Source organism: Pipistrellus hanaki, assembly GCF_964339955.1.
Source record: "Pipistrellus hanaki genome assembly, chromosome: 9".
NCBI classification, from domain to species: Eukaryota; Metazoa; Chordata; class Mammalia; order Chiroptera; family Vespertilionidae; genus Pipistrellus; species Pipistrellus hanaki.
In genome coordinates this window covers 76,239,593-76,250,347 of record NC_140511.1, presented here as the reverse complement: position 1 = coordinate 76,250,347, position 10,755 = coordinate 76,239,593, and positions in this window count along the sequence as shown.

Genomic DNA, 10,755 nt, shown 5'->3' with positions numbered 1-10,755 from the left:
GGCTGGACGGGCCGTCCACACGGGCAGCACACAGGGACCCCCCCTCCCGGGGCCTGAGCAGACAGCACTAGTCGATCACAGCTCTCTCTCCTGCTGCGTTCAGATCCACTCCCAGGGCACACACAGCGTGTCCTCCTTGAGGCCAGGCTCTAATGGAGATCCGTTCGCTAGCTGGTCTAGGTGCCAGCCGTCTGTGCCGGCTGCTGTCTGCAGACCGGGTCCCCGGATTGTGTAGGTCAGGGGCTCGGGCGGCGTGGAGACGGGTCTGTCTTTCTCACGGGAGATGCGGGCAGGTCCCGTGCATGCCATGTTCTTTGCCTCTGTGGCTCCCCACGGCCTGGTCCCCAGGCTGCCATGGCAGGTCACCCTGCCCGCTCGGGGGCGTTGCGCCAGGTGAGGGCACATCCTGGCGACTCCGGTCCCTCCTCCATCAGGTGGAGATCCCGAGGGCACCTGCCCCCTCGGAGGGCGGGAAGGTCACATGCGTGAGTGACCCGTGAACGTTCGCACCTGCCTGGCCAGGGTCGGCGCTGAGCAGGGTGAGCTGACTGTCCGCTCTCGGTGGCCATCTCCTCTGAGAAGCCCTCCAGGACTGTCCCTGCAGCACCTGGGCACCCACACCCCAGCACCCATCTCCCTGTGGGGATTGCTGGCTTCTCCGTCACCCCTGACGGGGCATCTGGAGAGAGGCAGCTGTGTCCTCCGTCCCACTCGGCCAGGGTGGCCTCCGCAGAGGCTGATAAGACAGGTGGGCCGCGAGGGAACCGGGCGGGGGGCCTGGCGAGCGGGGTGTGACCGGCCAGGCCAGGGGTGAGGCGCCCCACCCCTCTGGCCCAGCAGCAGGCCTGGCCATGGAAGCAGAGAAACAGGAAGTGACACCAGCAGGCGGGGACCAGCCCCTCTCCCTCCAGGTGTGAGCGAACGGCCGAGCCCCCCGGGGGTGGAGGGGGCGGGTGAGTCACGCTGTGTCACGGAGGTTTTTTCTGGATGCGTCTTTCCGTTTCAACAGCGTGAGGCCCTCCTCCTCCGGCTCGAGAACCTGGAGCCAGATGACTGTCCCGTGGGCCGCGGCCGTCCGCCCGGTAAAGCACCTGGGAGTTTTCCTGGCGCCGGCGGGGGGGGGCCTCACCGCGACCGGACGGCTCCATGCAGGCGTGTTCCCGCGCCTCTGAGCCCTGGCTGACTCTTCTCCCCTTTGAGCTGATGTTTTAAAAAGAAAAAAGAAAAAAAAAGAACACACACACATATGAAAGCCTCTGTGGCCAGCCACGATGTGCTGATAGCCTTTGAGCCGAGGGGCGCCCAGCCCCCGCGCACGTTTCGGGGACGCTGTGAAGCTGCCGTCACCAGAGGGAGGGAGTGGGGTGGGGGGTGGGGAGACAGATCAGCAGGAGTCCTGCCTCTCGCTGCTGCTCGCAGCACTGCCGGAAGCGGCCGTGGGACGGAGGGGCTGTGGGGCCGGGCGCGTCTCTGCTGGGAATGGTGGAGGTTTTTCCCGCGTTCTCACTTTCCATGACTCGAACGCAGTCCTGAGCCGGGACTTTCTGAGCGTGGGGCCGGGGCTGCGTGTTTGTGATTTTCAGGAGTTCTGGCGGGAGGCGGACGGGGCATGCGTGGGGCGACCCTGAAACTTGCCCCACATTCGTGTCCCACGCGGCACTGCCAGCTCCCCTCCCCCGTCACGTGGGCCCTGTTGGAGAGACGCCCGGGGCAGCTGAGAGAACGCGGGACCCGGAGTCCACGGGGCCTGGTCCCGCCCGGGCAATGCGGTCGGGTCAGCTCCTCGGCCTCCCTGAGCCCGGGTCCTGTCCTAAGGCGTCTGTGGTGGAGGATTGAGGGGACCCTGGGCAGCTGGTCCTGGGACGGAGCGGGCGAGATGTGGTTGGTGCCCTCGGCCGCCCCTCCCCCCACTCCCACACGCCAGGCAGGTTGACCTTGGAGCCGGCGAAGGTCAGCCTGAGGCGCCCGCTTGCATGGACCGGTTCGCGGCCTCGGTCACGTCTCACACGTTTACTCTGGATCCCACGTTACTGAGCTCCAGCCGCATCGAGCCGGTCTGCCCGGGCCTGAGCCTCGGGTGACCAGCCGGCTGTGTGGACGGCTGGGGTCGGGCTTCCTCAGGAGCCACGGGCAGGGCTGATGGGCCACGCCGGCTGGGGGGGCCAGGGCGGGGCACGCCTGTCCCCTGGGAGGGCACTGTGTCGGCCGGTCCTCGGCGGGTCCCTCGGGCTGGTGGCTGTCATGTAGGTGCAGTTTCGATTCCGTCCTGGGAGGAGCTGTCACCTCCGCTCACCCTCCACCATCGGAGCCCTCCCTCCTGCGGCCTTCCCGCTGGTGCACGGCCAGGCCCGGGAGGGGGGGGGGGGGGGGGGCCTGCTGCGGTTCACATCCAGGTCCTTGAAATGTGGGGCTCTGGTCCCCAAGAGGCCACCAGAGACCCGGGGGCGGGCCCGAGGTCTCTGCTCTGGACAGAGTGACCTCCCTCGAGCGCCACCCGCCATGATGGGCCAGAGCTAACAGGACCCTGTGGGCCAGGCTCGGTGCCCAGCAGTCGCCTCGGCCTCTCGGTCCAGCCAGGCCGGCTACTCTCCGGGCCCACGGGAGGGGCTCTCACCCTTCCCCGCCCGCTCCCCCTGACGGCAGGTTCAAGGCGAACCTGAGGGGACGGCAGGGGCTCCCCTGGTGGAGGTGGGGCCGTGACACTGTTGCCAAGAGCTCAGGCTCTGGGGTCTGTCTGACCCGGGTTCCCACCAGGGTCGAGCTTCACCTCTGTGGGCCTCAGTTTTCCTGTCTGTGGGAGGGGCCTAATGGTACCAGCTACTTCACAGCCCGGGCCTGGGGACTGGCCCAGAGAATGCACAGAAACCACCAGCACACAGCCTCCAGCAACACCGTTAATAGGCCCTGGCCGGTGTGGCTCAGTGGATAGAGTATTGGCCTGCGGACTGAAGGGTCCCGGGTTCCATTCCAGTCAAGGGCACTTGCCTGGGTTGTGGGGTCGATCCCCAGTGGGGACGTGCTGGAGGCAGCCGATCCATGATTCTCTCTCCTCATGGATGTTTCTCCTTCTCCCTTCCGCTCTGAAATCAATAGAAATATATAAAAAAAGAAACATCGTCAGCCCCTGGGGCTGGTGCGGAGTGCTCAGAATTGGTTAGCGGGGGCCGGAGGGGGCAGGTACAGTCTACGGCAGGCGAGGTCGCTGGCAGGCACCCCACTGACCGGGGTGATGGCAGTGGCGGGACCCGCCCTGGGGCGCGGAGCCCGGTGCTGGCCCCATGCTCAGAGCGCAGTGTCGCCTGCCTGGGCCCCGTGGGCGCCGGGGGGTGGGTGCCGGGGGGTGGGCTGGGCGGGGCCCTGCGGCCTCTGCGATCTCCTGACTCGGCACCGGCCGCAGGAGGCGGTGGGTTCCGGGTTGAGTGGTGAGAGTGGGAGGTGTGGGGGCCGGGTGCATGTTTAGATCCGGCTCAGACGTGTTTTCCCAAGAGCCGCGCTGCTGTCGGTCGGGGCGCAGGTGGGACGGGGCGAGGAAGGCTCAGAGCAGGGAGCGTGCCCGGCCGGGCCCACGGGTGTGCGGCCGAGGCGCTCTGCGGGCCGTCCCGTCCCTGGGAAGCAGCAGATCGAGGCCGAGCGAGGAGCCTGAGACCCAGCCTCGGTCAGAGTTCCCGGAGCTTAGAAACCCCGCTGCCCAGGCTGCACCCAAACCAGTTAAGTCAGAATTGCTGGGTGGCCGCAAATAGCAGGATTCTTTTCAAAAATTATAATATTGTGGAAAAGGAAAGATGAGAGAGAAACATCAATGACAGAATCATGCCTCGGCTGCCCCCTGCACGCCCCCTATTGGGGATGGATGCCCGCATCCCGGGCACATGCCCTGACCGGGAATGAGCCGTGACCTCCTGGTTCCTAGGTCGATGCTCAGCCCCGGAGCCGCGCAGGCCGGGCCGGACGGCTGGGTCCCGAGGGCTCCGAGCTCAGGCTCCTTCTGGTCCTGATGACGTCTGCCTCGGCGGTCAAGTCGTCGCGACGGAAAGTGGGAGGTGGTTCCCAGGGGCCGAGGGAAGGACGTGGGAGGTTCGGCCCAACGGGGAGCTTCAGGCGGACGCGATGGCGGGTCCTGGAGACGGAGGGGGGTGGGCCGAGCTCGTGGCAAACGCACCGCCACCCTGAGTGTGTGGACGCGGGCCCAGGCGGGCAGTCTGGGCTGTATTTCGCCCGACAAACCATTTTGAAAACAAACAAAGGGCTCGGAGGGTGTTGTCCAAGCCCCACCCGCCCCGTCCATGGAAGGAGGGGGTGCCGTTTCCTTAAGGTCGGTCTGCGCCCCGGCGGGGTGCACACCTGCTCCAGCCTGCCCGCGGGCTCCTGGCGACACGTCAGCAACCGGCGTGCACGCGTGGGGCCGTGGCTGAGTGAGGCCCGCAAGAGCGCCACGCACCCGTCCAGGACACGTTCACTAAGGGGGGCGGGTGGAACAGTGAGAGAGAGAGAGGCATTTCCTGTGGACTGTAGCCTCGTGGCTGGTCATTGTTTATCAGACCGGCAATCCCATGTGACTCTCGTTGGCTGCGAATGGTAATTGTAATAATTATAACATAACCTGGAGGGAAATTTTTTCTCAGAGTCCTGTGGCCAGGGGAGCTGAGAATGGCTGTCATATTTTTAAATGGTTGGAGGAAGCGTAGCAAGAAGACTATCTTGTGGCTTAAAAACGGTGTGAAGCTCCGGTTCTGGCCTCCGGGACCCTGTGGCAGGCGCACGCCGGCCCAGGGTCACGGCGGTCCGGGCGGGCAGGGCGGGCGTGCCCGGAGACCGGTGGCCGGCGAGTTCTGGAATGTTCCCGCCTGACGGTTCGCAGACCCAGACTCAGGAAGGCGGTAGTGGCCCTGGCCGTGCCCGCCCACCGGGGCTCCGGCCGCGGGGACAGCGGGTGCTATCCTGGCGTAAACGCGGGCCCTGCGGGCACCCGCTCCGGCCGGCCCTCCCGGGTGCGCGATGCTGGGGTGCCACCATCACCCCGGTGCCTGGAACCCTGCATCGGGGGTGCGTCCTCTGGTTCAGCGAAGTGGCTGCCCCTTCAGAGTCTGTGGGGAGCAGACGAGGTGCATCCAGACCAGTCTGTCCAGTTACCACCCTCCCCGGAGGCCAATCCCGGCTCCCCCTGAGCCTTTCCGCCCCCCCCCCCCCCCCCCCCCCGACGCCTCGGGAAGAGCCGGCGAGCAGACAGGCCCGGCTCGGAGCTAAGCTACCGCCTGGAGTTTTCCATCTACAAAGTGGGGGACCGGGGCTGTGAGCTCTTCTCCCAGGGAGAAGGACGTACGTGTGTGTGTGTGCAGTGTGTGCATGTATGTGTATGTGGCAGTGTGTGCATGTGTGGCAGTGTGTGCATGTTTGTGCATGTAGCAGGGTGTGCGTGTCTGTGTGTATGGCACTGTGTGTGTAGCAGTGTGTGCATGTGGCCGTGTGTGCACATGTGCATGTGTGTCCGCGCGCGCGCGCGTGTGTGTGTGTGTGTGTGTGTGTGTGTGTGTGTGTGTAGCAGTCCTCACGGATGCCCCCCTTTCCTGGCTGGGAATGGCCGTGTCTTCCGGTGAAAGAAAAGGGAAGCGCCCTGGCCAACTTGGCTCAGTGGATAGAGCAGGGGTCCTCAAACTTTTTAAAGTGGGGGCCAGATCACGGTCCCTCAGAGAGCTGGAGGGCCGGACTATATGAACTACTAATTCCTACTGTAACACCTCGGCTGCGCTCACTGCCCAAAAAACCTGGCGGGCCGGATCAGAGTCCTCTGCGGGCCGCATGTGGCCCGCGGGCCGTAGTTTGAAGACCCCTGGAGCGTCGGCCTGCGGACTGAAGGGTCCCGGGTTCGAGTCCTGTCAAGGGCACACGCCTCAGTTGCAGGCTCCTCCCTGGCCTGGGCCCTGGCTGGGGCTCCTGCAGGAGGCGGCCCATCGATGTGTCTCTCACATCGTTCTCTCTGTCTCTGCCTCTCCCCTCTCCCTAAAGCCCACAGGAAGTGTCCTCGGGGAGGGTTTACGAAGGAAAGACAAGGAAGGGCGGCTGGGCTGACCTGCCCCTGCTCCGTGTCTCTGGTCTGGAGGCTCGGGGCGGGCGCACGGCGGGGGAGGTGCCGTGTGGGCGCTGCCCAAGGCCTGTGGCCCCTGCACCCGCCCACCCAGGAAGCTCCGCTGAGGAGGTGGCCGGGATCCCGCCGGGGCCGGGTGGGGTGGAGAGGGTGGTGCTGCGGTGGCGCCGATAGCCCGCCGCACGGCTGCCAGGATGCGCCCGCCCCGTGGGTGTCTCCCCGGCCGGGCGGCCGCAGAGCCAGGCCGGACGCCGCCCGAGTCTGAGCCCGTTCTCCGCGGTCACTGCTGCCCCTGCGGTTGGCTCCCGTCGCAGGGAGGAGCTGGGGCCACCGTGGGCGCCGGCCACTCGGTCTGAGGCGGCGGGGTGGGCACGCTGGCACGGAGCTGGCACGGAGCTGGCACGGAGCTGGCACGAGCAGCGGGGGGAGGGGCTGGCCTGGAGCGGGACCCACAATGGGATGGGCGCGGAGCACTGCCCAGGCCGTGCCCTGAGCCGCGGGCCGGGCAGGACCCCCGTCTCCGCTTTGGGAGGCAGCACGACCCCACCACGGCCTGAGGCGGCTTTCCCGGCGCCTTCGCCTCTTCCGGCTGCGTTAAACGCCACAGACGGCGGCCAGCGTGGCCCGGGGCTGGGCATCCACCTGGGAGCCGGGAGGTCACGTGGGTTCCCGGTCGGGGCACAGGCCTGGGCTGGGGGCGCGATCCCCATGGGGGGCGGGCAGGAGGCAGCCGGTCACGACGCTCATCCCTGATGCTCTGTCCCCTCCCTCCTCTGACATCAGCGAGGACATGTGTGTCCTTAAAGCAACACCGAGGGCTCCGGGGTCAGAGTGTCACCCCTCCCGCGGGCTCCGTGCTGAGTGAGGGTCCGCTGGCCCCCACAGGCAGGGCTGGCTCCCCACAGCACGGGCTCAGGACCAGCAGGGACCGATGGGGGAGGGGTATGGGGCCCTCAGAAAACCTGGGCACGACTACAGGGGCTCCATAGGGCGTCGGCAGGGGCAGGGGAACGGGGAGGACCCGGCGGAGCCCCCTCGAGGCTTAACGTTGGGGCAGAGTGAGAGGTGACAACAGCCATTCAGCCTCTTGAGCCCTTTCTGGGACACGGATGTGCAGGTGGCGGAGGATTCTATTTATAGACGCGCAGGCAGAGCGGCCGCCTCGCAGCAGACAGACCCACCGAGAGTCGGCCGCAGCATCTCCCTCCTCGGCCGTGTCTCCCTTCCCGACTGGGTCTCCCTCCCCGGCCCCCGGTCTCCCTCCCCAGCCGCGTCTCCCTCCCCGGCCACGTTTCCCTCCCCGGCCACGTCTCCCTCCCCGGCCCCCCGTCTCCCTCCCCGGCCCCCCGTCTCCCTCCCCGGCCCCCGGTCTCCCTCCCCGGCCCCCCCGTCTCCCTCCCCGGCCCCCCCGTCTCCCTCCCCGGCCGCATCTCCCTCCCTGGCCACGCGTGCTGCTGGCCCCGGTCTCCCTCCCCGGCCCCCCGTCTCCCTCCCCGGCCACGAGTGCTGCTGGCCGCCCCGCCCCCGACGGGGAGAGCGGCCACGTCCAGGCCTCCCTGGGACCCGGCGCCTCCACGGCCTTCGGTGGGGAGACCTGCCCTCCTCCTCCTGCAGCCGCCGGGGTTTCCTCCCACAGATGCTGCTGCGCGGCGGGTCAGAGAGCACGGAGCCAGCACGCCTGGAGGCGAGGGGCAGGGGAGCTCCCGCGCTCCTTCGCCCCTTTGGGGGGTGAGTGGGGGCCCCGAAGGGTGTGCAGCGTGTGAGGGACACGAGGCCAGAGCTGGAAAGGCCCCGGACCAGAGCCTGAGCACCATCCACCCCCCTCTCCCCTTTCCCTTCCCCCCTCCCTCCCCAAGAATTTATTACTTGTGTTGCTTTTCTTTTTTTCTTTTTATTTCCTGGCGTATTTTTTTGTTTGTTTGTTTATTAATTAATCCTCATCCAAGGATGTTTTTTCATTCATTCTTAGGGAGAGTGGAAGAGAGAGGGAGAGACAGAGAGAAACATCGATGTGAGAGAAACTCATCGATGGGTTGCCTCCTGCATGAGCCCCAACCAGGGCCCAGGCCAGGGAGGAGCCTGCATTGGAGGTACGTGCCCTTGACCAGAATCGAACCCTGAACCCTTCGGTCTGCAGGGTGATGCCCTACCCACTGAGCTAAACTGGCCAGGGCCCAGTTTCATTGTTTTCCTTAGGGACGTTCTGTCAGAACTGGGTGAGAGGTGAGGACAGAGAGAGAAACACGCCCGGCGCTCCCACGAGGAGCTGTCACCCTGAGGGAGAGCGATGACACGTGAGGAGGAAACGTGGTCAGAGGTGACTGACAGGGCGGGGGCTGCCAGGGGCGGTTCCGGAGAAACCAGAGGCTGGGCTGCGCCACGTGGTGCCGCTCACGCCAGGCCTGGCCGTGGGCTCGTGGTGACCCCAATACACACGGCAGCCACGTGTGGAGGTATTGGTGTGCATGGGTTATTCACACACACACACGCACACACATGCACGTGCACACACACGTGCACGCACACACACGGGGGGAGCTCCCAGAGGCCGCAGCTGCACACCTAAAACAACAGAACAAGCACAGCCCGCAGGACCGTGAGCGGCTGCAGGGACAGAGGAAGAGGCCGTTCTCCCACCAGGAAAGTCCCGGAAAGTGTGGCGCTCCTCCAGCCTCCGGGCGTGGGCGTGGGCATGGGCGTGGGCTCTGGGGTGTGGGGTGTGGGTGTGGGGCGTGGGCTGCACCTGGAGACTTCCTTCGAGCGAGCACCACGAATGGCGTCAGGCGGGGAGTGACTGCCTCGGCCAGGACCGAGGCCGGCCTCCGGTTGAAGGAAGCACCAGGATGGTGGGAGGAGAACAGCTTCCCCTCTGCGACTCCTCCCCGGCCCAGCCCGCCTGAGCGCCAGAGGACCCAGCGCGATGGGAGCCGGGCCACTAACCGCCTGACCAGCTCTGACAGCACGATCACCGGGAGCCACGGCCTGAGGAGCCGCACAGCCAGGGGGCCAGGAGGCTCGGGATCCGTGTCACGTGTGCTCAGGGCAGAGGCCTGGAGCAGCAGGTCCAGGGAAGCATGACAGCGCTGACTGGTGCATGGACTTCAGTCAATAACAATGTACCAATAACCAATTGTGGTCCATCTAGTCAGCAATAATGTACCAATAATCAGTTGTGATACATTTACTCAATAATAATGTGCCAATAACCAATTGTGATCCATCTAGTCAACAATAATGTACCAATAACCAATTGTGATACATCTAGTCAATAATAATGTATCAATAACCAATTGTGATACATCTAGTCAATAATAATGTACCAAAAACCAATTGTGATCCATCTAGTCAATAATAATGTACCAATAACCAATTGTGATACCTCTAGTCAATAATAATGTGCCCCTCCTTCCCTCCCTCTGTCTCTTTCTCTTACCCACCCACCCAGCCATACACACACAGATTCTTTTTCTGAACTGCAGGGTGTCCCCAAAAATGGGTAATGTGAATAATTACAAAGGCCGTGTTTGTTAAGACACATTTCACTCTCAGCTCTGTGCTGCCGGCTGTTACCGTGCACACACTCAGGGGTCCAGGCCTGGGGCTGCTGTCTCACCAACGTCTGCCCAGACACCAGGGGCCTGGCTTACTTTCCTCCCTCCCTTTCTCTCTCTCTCTCTCTCTCTCTCTCTCTCTCTCTCTCTCTCTCTCTCCTTCTCTCTCTCCTCTCTCCCCCTCCCTCCCTCCCTCTCTCCCTTTGTCTCTCTCCTTTGTCTTCCTCTGTTGCTATTTCGGTCCTTCCTCGCTGGTGGTGCGGGCGAGCCTCTTTTCATGGCAGGATGCGGGGCCGTCAGGCTGGTAAACAGCTGAAGGATGTGGTGGGGTGAACTTTCCATGAGGCCACTGTGAACGGGTCTCCCCGCTCCTCCCCGCTCCTCCCTGGGGGCCGCCATCCCACCACCCCGCAGCCTGGACCTCAGCCGGAGGGGCTGGGGCCGCGCTGAGGGGCCACGCGGCCGCCGCAGGTCAGCCACCTGCCCGTCCCGAGCCTTTCGGGGCCGCAGGCAGGGACGGAAGTGGAAGCCCCAGAGGGGGCCAGAGGGAGCCGTGGGGGCCGAGCGGGGGCCGGGACGCCAGTGACCAGCCTGGTGGCTGTGCCTCCGGGGGAGGTGTCCAGGGGGAAAGGCCGGGGACCAGCAGGGGCGCCCTGCCCGGTGTGAGACCGTGTGCCCCGCTCCTGGACTGGCCACGCCTGCCCGAGCCCGTCTGTGCGGCCCCGGGACGGGCGGTGGTTCTGGGTCCTGGCCTCCGGGGGGCTCCTGACGCCGGACGCAGCCCGCAGGCCGGAGCGAAGCAGGCGAGGGGGTGTCCCGGAGGCGGGCGGGCAGCCGGGAGGGGCCACCGCTGGGCCCACGGCCTCACGGGGAGCCACGTGGAAGCAGCCCGCCGCCCCATGCCTGCCGACACCCCAAAGGCGTCCCCGCCGGTCCCTCTGAGGACCCGGAGGGCGGGCGCGGCTGTGTGCCTCAGGCAGCTCACTCCACCTCTCTGGGCCTGGCCTAAGGCTGGGTCCCCTTCTTAGGCTGGGTCCCCTTGGACCTCAGGAACCCAGGTTTCTGATTGGCTCTTTGATAGGCCATTCCCGGGGCTTGGGCTGCCCTTTCCTCTCTTCGTCC